Here is a 9,998-nt window from a genome sequence, read left to right as displayed (position 1 = left end):
TTTGGGCTCCGTGTCCTATGCTCAAATGGCTAAGGTGTCAGCCACATACTCCTGAACTCGCGGGTTCAAATACAGCCCAGCCTGCCAAACAACAATGATGGCTGCAATCAAAAAATAGCCGGGTGTTGTGGCAGGTGCCTGTAATCTCAGTTACTTGGGAGGCAGAGGCAGGAATATTGCTTGAGCCTAGGAGTTGGAGGTTGCTGTGAGCTATGATGCCATAGCACTCTACCCAGGGCAACAGCTTGAGGCTCTGTCTCAAAAAAAAAAAAAAATTTGTCTTTACAAGAAAGTATCTTAGCCAATAGTAAGTACATTTAACAAAGAGGGGCATTACAGTGGTGACCTTAAAATCGGTTCTTCTTTTCTTCATTTATTCTTTTTTTAATATATAGAATGCTCCATGAATTTGCCTGTCCTTCTAGCTCAGGGACTTTGCTTATCTTCTCTGTATCATTCCAGTTTTATTGTATGTGCTGTCGAAGTAAGCACCGTTCATTCTTCATGGAACAAATTTTTGTTAAGGTGTCTAGTATGTGTTATATCATTTTAGGCTCTGGAGACTATAATGATGAATAAAAACAGAGCTCTTCTTCTTACAATCTAGTGGGTGAGATAGACTTTAATTAATCAGTAACCAAAGCATATAATTACACATTGTGATAACTGCTATGAAGAAAATGTACAAGTTCTTTTGAAAGAGAAAAACATGGGGACCCAATTTGTAAAGGTGATTTAAAAAAGACCTTTCTAAGGAAGTGACATTTAAACTGAAACCTACAGGATAAGGAGTTTACTGGAAGGGAAAGGGAGTGGAAGGATTTCCAGGCAGAGGCAAGAGGTTTTGTGATATCATTTTATAGTACTTATGACCTTTTTAGATGCTTATATAATTAGGTACTAGTCTATGAGCAAGACGGTTTATAGAGCTGTGTTACTGAAAAGATACATATAAATTACATTTTTATAAATGAATTCCTGAATTCCTGCAGGCTTACATTATATTCACTGTGCTATATCATCTGCATTTGATTGATGTTCAGTTACTTCAATTATTCCTAGATTGATCTTGCCAAAGCACAACTTTGATAATGCTTTTTCCTGTTCAGAAACCTTTACCAGCCCTCAAATTACCCAATAAAATCCAGACTTCTCAGCCTTGTGGTCAAGCCCTCCTAAATTGGCCTGCCCTAGTTTCAGTATCTTCTACTTTAATTACTCTTCTTTCTTCAGAACACCATCAGTTAGCCAGAAGAACTTCTGGATGAATACGGGGGCCTTCTCAAATGCCCACTTTTGCCTTGTGTTGTTTCTCTTCCCTTACAATCTGTTCACCTCTTTCTAAGAATGTCCAGTTGCCATAAACATAGTTTATATCAATATATCCAGGCCCATTTCCATTGTTAACTATCTGATCTCAATGTGTTCTCTGATCACCCAGTAAGAAATAACTTCTTTTTCTTCTGTCTTTTTAAAAAAATTTTTTTATTAAATCATAACTTTGTACATTGATGCATTTATGGGGTTCAGGGTACTGCTTTGATATACAATGTGAAATGCTTACATTGAACTAAGTAATACATCCATCACAATTATACTCATTTCTTAATAGTTTTGAAATGTTCCATTGCATTATGCCCATTAGGTGAGGTCCCCCCAAATGCCATCCCTCTTCCCTCCCTGCCCTCTCTTCTCTTCCCTTCTACTGCCTGGACTATAGTTATATTTTGCCATTCATGTGAGTGTGTAGGTGATATATTGAAATATATTGTGTGTGTAGATATATATTGATTTCATGGAAGTATTGAGTACGTTGGATACCTTTTCCCCCATTCTTGAGATACTTTACTAAGAAGAATATATTCCAGCTCCATCCAAGTAAACAGAAAAGATTTGAAGTGTCCATCTTTTTTATGGCTGCATAGTATTCCACAGGGTACATATACCACAATTTGTTAATCCATTCATGGGTTGATGGGCGCTTAGTCTGTTTCCATGTCTTGGCTATTATGAATTGGGCTTCAATAAACATTCTGGTACAAATGTCTTTGTTGTAAAATGATTGTTGATTATCTGGGTGTATACCTAGTAGGGGAATTGCAGGATCAAATGGTAGGTCTACTTTTAGTTTCTTGAGTGTTTGCCAAACTTCTTTCCAAAAGATCGTATTACCTTGCATTCCCACCAGCAGTGTAGTTCCCTTCTCTCTGCATCCATGCCAACATCTGTAGTTTTAGGATTTTGTGATGTGGGCTAACCTTACTGGAGTTAGATGTTAACTCAGAGTGGTTTTGATTTGCATTTCTCTGATGATTAAGGATGATGAGCATTTTTTCATGTGTTTATAGACCATGTATCTATCTTTGTTAGAGAAGTTTCTCTACAAGTAAGTCTCTTACCCACATAGAAATAGGATTATTTGTTCTTTTCTTATTGATTAGTTTGAGTTCTCTGTAACTTCTAGTTATCAGACCTTTGTCAGAAGCATAACCTGCAAAAATCTCCCATTTTGAAAGTTGTCTGTTTGCTTTACTTACGGTGCTCTTGGCTATGCAAAAGATTTTTAGTTCGATCAGGTCCCAGTAATGTATTTTTGGTTTTGCTTCAATTCCCTGGGGGGTCCTCCTCATAAAATATTCTCTCAGACCAATTTCTTTAAGTGTTTTCCCTATACTCTCTTCTAGTATTTTTATAGTTCCATGTCTTAAGTTTAAATCTTTTGTCCAGTGAGAATCAGTTTTTGTTCATGGTGAAAGGTTGAGGTCCATTTTCAATTTTCTACATATCGCCAGCCAGTTCACCCAGCATCATTTGTTAAATAGGGAGTCTTTCCCCTACTGAATGTTTTTGATAGGCTTATCAAAGATCAGATGATGTTAAGTAGCTGGGTTCATCTCTTGGTTCTCTATTCTGTTGCATAAATTTACCATTCTATTTTTGTGCCAGTATTATGCTGGTTTGATCACTGTAGATTTATAGTATAGCCTGAAGTCTGGTAATGTGATACCTCCTGATTTGTTCTTATTTCTGAGTAATGTCTTGACTATTCGAGGTTTTTTTCTGATTCCATATAAAACAAAGTACTATTTTTTCAAGCTCTTTAAAGTATGACAATGGTGTTTTAATAGGGATTGCATTAAATCTGTAGATTGCTTTGGATAGTATGGATATTTTAACAAAGTTGATTCTTCCTAGCCATGAGTATGGTATGTTTTTCCATTTGTTAACATCTTCAGCTATTTCTTTTCTCAGAGTTTCATAGTTTTCTTTATAGAGATTTTTCGTGTCCTTTGTTAGGTAAATTCCCAGATATTTCATCTTCTTTGGCACTGTTGTAAAAGGAATAGAGTCCTGGATTGTTTTTTCAGCTTGACTGTTTTGGCACATATAAAAGCTACTGACTTGTAAGTATTGATTTTGTATCCTGAGATGCTGCTGTATTCCTTGATCACTTCTTAGAGTTTTGAAGCTGAGTCTCTGGGATTTTCCAGGTATAGGGATCATATCATCAGTGAAGAGTGAGAGTTTGATCTCTGCCCCTATTTGGATACCCTTGATTGCCTTCTCTTGCCTGATTGCGATGGCTAAGACTTCCATTACTATGTTGAATAGCAGTGGAGACAGTGGGCATCCTTGCCTCATTCCTGATCTGAGTGGAAATGTTTTCAATTTTACACCATTCAATATGATACTGGCTGTGGGTTTGCTGTAGGTGGCCTCTATAAGTTTAAGAAATGTCCCTTCTGTGCCTTTTTTCTTAAGTGTTCTGATCATGAAAGGATGCAGATATTATCAAAGGCTTCTTCCGCATCAATTGAGAGAATCATATGGTCTTTGTTTTTTATTTTATTTATGTGATGTATTCTATTTATAGATTTGCGTATGTCGAACCAACCATGTAATTGTGGAATAAAACCAACTTGATCATGGTGTGTAATTTTTTTGTTGTGTTGTTGAATTCTGTTTGCTAAGATCTTACTGAATATTTTTGCATTGATACTCATTAATGATATTGGCCTATAATTTTCTTTCTTTGTTGGATCCTTTCCTGGTTTGGAGATCAGTGTGATATTTGCTTCATAGAATGTGCTGGGAAGTATTCCTTCTTTTTTTATGCTTTAGAAAGTGTTATATAATAAGGTACTAGTTCTTCTTGAAAGGTTTGATAGAATTTGAATGTGAAGCCTTCTGGTTCTGGAATTTTCTTTTTAGGGAGATTTTGTATTGTTGATGCTATTTCAGTGGTTGATATAGGTCTATTCAAGGTTTCTAATTCTTTCTGGTTGGGTCTAGGAAGGTGGTGTGCTTCCAGGTATTGGTCCATTTCCTTTAGATTTTCATGGTTCTGGGAAGAGAGGTTTTTATAGTAATCATTGAGGATTTTTTTAATTTCTGAGGGGTCTGTTTTTATTTTTCCTTTATTGTTTCTGATAGATGACATTAGAGATTTTATTTTTCTATTTCTGGTTAGGTTGGCCAAAGGTTTATCAATTTTGTTAGTTTTTTTAAAAAAACAACTTTTTGTTTTGTTGATCTTCTGAGTGATTCTTTTTGTTTTCAATTTCATTTAATCCTGCCCTAATTTTGGTCATTTCTTTTCTTCTGCTGGGTTTGGGGTTGGAATGTTCTTCCTTTTCCAGTTGCTTGAGATGATCCATTAAGTTGTTGGCTTCCTTTCTTTCTGTTTTATTGATGAAGGCTTCCAATGCTATAAATTTCCCTCTTAGGACTATCTTTGCAGTATCCCACAGGTTTTGATAAATTTGTGTCTTCATCATCATTTTGTTTCAAAAATTTGGCAATTTCCTTCTTAATCTTGTCTTTGACCCAGCTATCAGTTAGCCTAAGATGATTTAGTTTCCACAACTTTGTTTGAGTATGAAGATTCCTGTTGCTGTTGAGTTCAACTTTTATTCTATGGTGGTTTGAGAAGATACAAGGAATCATTTCTATTCTTTTAAATTTGCTGAGGTTAGACTTATGTCTTAAGATATGATCTATTCTGGAGGATGGTATGTGAGCTGATGAGAAGAATGTATATTAAATTTTATTAGGGTGAAATGTTCTGTAGATGTCTGTAAAGTCCATTTGTTCTAGGGTCAGGTTTAAGCCTAATATTTCTTTGTTTAGTTTCTTCTTGGAGGATCTATCCAAAACTGCCAAAGGGGTGTTAAAATCTCCAACTATTATAGTGCAGGAAGATATCAAGTTGTTCATATTCATTAGGGTCTGCTTTATGAATTGAGGAGCATTCTTGGTAGGGTACATATATGTTAATTATAAAAATCTCTTCATGTTAGGTGTCTCCCTTGACCAATATGTAGTGTACTTGTCTTTCTTTAGCTTTGTTGGTTTAAAGGCAGTACATGGATGGAGCTGGAAAATATTCTTCTTAGCAAAGTATCTCAAGAATGGAAGAAAAAGTATCCAATGTACTCAGCTCTACTATGAAATTAATTTATAGCTTTCATAGGAAAGCTATAACCCAATTTTAGCCCAAGAATGTGGGGAAAGGGGAGGATGGGTGGAGGGAGGATGATTGTGGGATCATGTCTATGGTTAATCTTATAAGGGTACATTTGAATTTTTCTAAATGTAGAATATAAATGTCTTAACACAATAACTAAGAACATGACATGAAGGCTATGTTAATCAGTTTGATGAAATATTTCAATATTCAATTTGAATATTTCAAATTGTATATAAAAACAGCACACTGTACCCCATGACAGTATTAATGTACACAGTTATGATTTACTAATAAAAAAAACCCTAAAAAAATAATAAAATTGCAAGGCCTTCTTTTTTCTGGTTTCCATTTGCCTGTATTATACAAGTCCATCCCTTTACACTGAGTCTGTTTTTATCCTTTAAGGTGAGGTGAGATTCTTGTATACAACAGATACAAGAATCCAGTCTGAGTTTATATATCCAGTCAGCCTGCCTGTGCCTCTTTAGAGGACAATTTAAACCATTCACATTAATTGAGAGAATTGATAAGCCTGGTTGTGTTTTGGGTGTCATGATTTTTGGATGTCCAGTGGACATTTTAATCCTTTCACCACTGTGGAAGTTAGGTTTTGTTCTGTATCTCTTGCAATGCTTGGGAAATTCTCCTCCATAGTCTCCTGGAGTAGAGTATCTGTACCTTTAGGACCATCCTCTTCTCCTTAGGAAATTCCTATAAGACGAATGTTTGACCTTTTGGAGTAATCCCACAACTCTCTCAGGGAATGATCAGTTTTTGCTCTCCATTTGTCTGCCTCTTTGAGTGTTTGGGTACATTCAAAAATTTGTCTTCCGTTTCAGAGATCCTTTCTTTTGCCTGGTCAACTCTGTTACTGAGTGATTTTGCTGTATTTTGGAACTCCTCAACTAACTTTCATTTTCTTGAGCTCTGCTATCTCTTTTCTCATTATGTCCATATCTTTGGTGACTTGGGCTTTGAATTCATTAATTTCTTAAGACAACTTTAGAACTACTCCTTGGAATTCAATTTCTATCTTTTCTTCCATTCTATTTATTTTATTTGCAATCCATATTCTGAATTTGATTTCTGACATTGCTGCCGTTTGTCTATGCATGGCATCTTCAGTTATATCTTTGTCATTTCTTGGGGGGGGGTTGATCTACTCTGGTTATTCATGTTGCCAGAGTTCTTCTGTTGGGTCTGCACCATATTTATTTTCCACCATTTGGTTATTAGAACTTTTAGGGTGAGATTGAATTGGGGTTCCCAGGTAGTAGAGATAGCCCCTTACCAAAGTGGTAGGCTTTGTAATTGTGGCTTATCTCCTACAACCTTACAAAGGCCCCTTTCAGAGTTTTGTCTGGAGATAGTGAGGACCTACTTGATGAGGTAGCACAAGCTAGCTCTGTTTTGATATCAGTCAACCTCTACCCTATTCTAAGAAACCACAGTATTAGGTTTAAATCTTGACTGTGAAGAGATACAAACAGCTGTGGCGCCCAGCCCCCACCCTTCAGTTCTTTTCTGCTACAGAACTTTGAAGGTCAACTTCAGAATGTCCCCAAGTGGACAGCTCCAGAAATGGATTCCAACTAAATTGTGTCAGGCAGTGTAAACCCTGTTCAAGAGAGAGGGATTCAAGGGTCTCCCGCAGGACAATTGGAGCCAGGGATTCACACTTCCACCTGCCAGACTCAGTCCATACTTTTGTCTGCTTCTTTGCTCACAGCAAACTCAAACTTCTGAGCTCAAGAGATTCTCTTGCCACCTGAGTTGCTGGGACTATATTCACCCACCATGACGCCCCACTATTGTTTTTAGAGATGGGGTCTTGCTCTTGCTCAGGCTGGTCTTGAACTCCTGAGCTTAAGTGATCCACCTGCCTTGGGCTCCCAGAGTGCTAGGATTACAGGCATGAGCCACCATGACTAGCTTTTGCTCATTTTTAAATTGGGTTGTTTTCTTGCTATTGAGTTGAGTTCCTTATGTATTTTGCATATTAAATGATTATTACATGTGTGGTACCATTCTGTATGTTATCTCTTCACTTTGCTAATTATTTCCTTTGCTGTACAAAAACTTTTTAATTTGATGCAATCCCAATTATCTATTTTTGCTTTTGTTGCCTGTGCTTTCTAGGTTGTATCCAAAATAATCACTGCCTAGTCTAATATTGTGACGCTTTCCCCTGTGTTTTCTTCCTAGTAGTATTATAGTTTCAGATCTTATATTGTAATCTGTTTTTAGCTGATTTTTGCATATAGTTGGAGAAGGATCCAATTTCATTCTTCTGTATATGGATATCCTGTTTTAACATTTATTGAAGAAGTTGTGCTTTCCTCTCTGCATGTTCTTGGCTCCTTTGTCAAAAGTTTAGTTGACTGTAAATGTATGAGTTGGTTTCTGGGCTTTCTATCATGTTCCAATGGTCAATGTGTCTTTTTATGTCAATAGTATGCTATTTTGTTTATATATAGATTTATAACATACCATCATGCACTGCATAATGATGTTTTGGTCAATGACAGAAAGCATATACAACAGTGGTTTCATAAGATTAAAATGAAATTGAAGAATTACTATCACCTAGTGATTCTATAGCTTTTATAATATCATAATACAATTTATTATGTGTTTGTGGTGATGCTAGTGTAAACAAACCTACATATTCCCACTTGTATAAAAGCATAGCTCATATAATTATGTAAAGTATGTAATATGTGATAATTAACAATAAACAAGTATGTTATTGGTTTATATATTTACCATACTCTTTTTTTGTTTTTGTTTTTTTTTTAAGACAGAGTCTCACTATGTCACCCTTGGTATAGTGCCGTGGTGTCACAGCTCACAGCAACCTCCAACTATTGGGCTTAAGCAATTCTCTTGCCTCAGTTTCCCAATTAGCTGAAACTACAGGTGCCCACCACAATGGGTGCTATTTTTTCATTCTAGTTGTCATTGTTGTTTGGCAGGCCCAGATTGGGTTTGAACCTGCCAGTTCCAGTATAAAATTTTTTTTAGTTAGTAATTTTTTTTTTTTTTAATTGTTTGGGATTCATTGAACGTACAAAAATTAGGTTACACTGATTGAATTTGTTAGCTCCCTGGCTGCTGAGCTACTGGCACTGAGCCATATAGTCTTTATTGTTATTTTAGAATATATTCTTTTCATTTATATAAAAAAAGTTAACTGTAAAATAGCCTCAGGCAAGTCCTTCAGGAAATAATTCAGAGAAGACATTGTTATCATAGGAGATGATAGTCCCATAGTGTTATTGCCCTAGGACTTTCCAGAGTGACAAGATGTGGAGGTAGAACACAGTGATATTGATATGGCTGACCTTTGCAGGCTTAGGCCAATGTGTATGTTTCTGTCATTGGTTGTTTTTGTTTGTTTTGTTTTTGTTTTTTGAGAAGTAGTCTCACTCTGTCCCCTGGGTAGAGTGCCATGGCATCCTAGCTCTGAGCAACCTCAAACTATTGGGCTCAGGTGATCTTGCTGCAGCCTCTTCGGACTACAGGTGCTTGCCACAACTCTCAGCTAGTGTGTTTTAGTTTTTAACAAAAAATTAAAAAATTAAGAAACCTTTTAAAAAATAAAAAACATGTAATAAATATATAAAGAAAAGAATTTTTATATAATGATATAAGTATTATTACAAAAGAGTCAAAAAGTTAATAAAGTAAAAATATATAGTAAGCAAGGTGATGTATATATAAGCAAGATAGCAGAGCAGAAGATTCCCCCAGTATCATTACGACTAGGAACTATTTAAAATACAACTAGAACTACAAATACAACTAGAAAGTATTTAAAGATAAGAATACTTTCCTGAGTATATCAAAACTCAGAGCGAATCTGGGGAGCCCCCTGAGTTCAGAGAACAGTGAGAAGCTATGATCAGTAAGAGGAAAGTTCTTTCATTTGTGCAAAGCCCACTCTGGTCTTGTCCCAGAGGATTTTCGCATCTATATTCGTAAGGAATATTGGTCTGTAGTCTTATTTTTTTGTTTTGTCTTTTCTTGGCTTTGGTATCAAAGTTATACTGGTATCATAGATTAAGTTGGAAAGGATTCCCTCCTTTTCACTGTTATGGAATAATTTCTGTATTATTCAGAAGTAAGGTCTGAAGCCAAATGCAGGTCTGACAGAATTTGGCTGTGAATCTATCTGGTCCATGACTTTTTTTTTTTTTTTTTATGTACCACTTGAATCTCACTGTTCATTATCAGTCTGTTAAGCAGTTTTATTTCTTCCTGCTTGAGTTGGGAAGTAGTGTGTTTCCAGGAACTTATGCATTTCCTCTATATTTTCTAGTTTATGCAAGTAGAGCTTCGTGTAGTATTCGTGGACGATGTTTTGTTTCTCTGTGATATCAGTTGTAATGTCACTTTTTTCATTTTTAAAAAAAATTTTTATTTAGTAATTTTTTTTAATTGTTTGCGATTCACTGAGTATACAAACAATTAGGTTACACTGATTGAATTTGTTAGGTAAATTTCCTTTTATAATTGTGTTCCACCC

General features: G+C 35.8%; 1 non-coding gene across 1 annotated transcript; it reads right to left on the bottom strand.

Annotated features, from left to right (window-relative positions):
- Positions 1-385: 385 nt before the first annotated feature.
- LOC111724545 lies at positions 386-492 on the bottom strand. Its single transcript, XR_002772828.1, has one exon. It is a non-coding gene; the product is annotated as a U6 spliceosomal RNA (small nuclear RNA).
- Positions 493-9,998: the final 9,506 nt, after the last annotated feature.

This window comes from Otolemur garnettii, unplaced genomic scaffold (genome assembly GCF_000181295.1).
Source record: "Otolemur garnettii isolate 467f Iridium unplaced genomic scaffold, OtoGar3 scaffold00001, whole genome shotgun sequence".
Lineage (NCBI taxonomy): Eukaryota > Metazoa > Chordata > Mammalia > Primates > Galagidae > Otolemur > Otolemur garnettii.
Note: the sequence above shows the minus strand (reverse complement) of the source record. Positions and strands in the feature narration are given on the sequence as shown.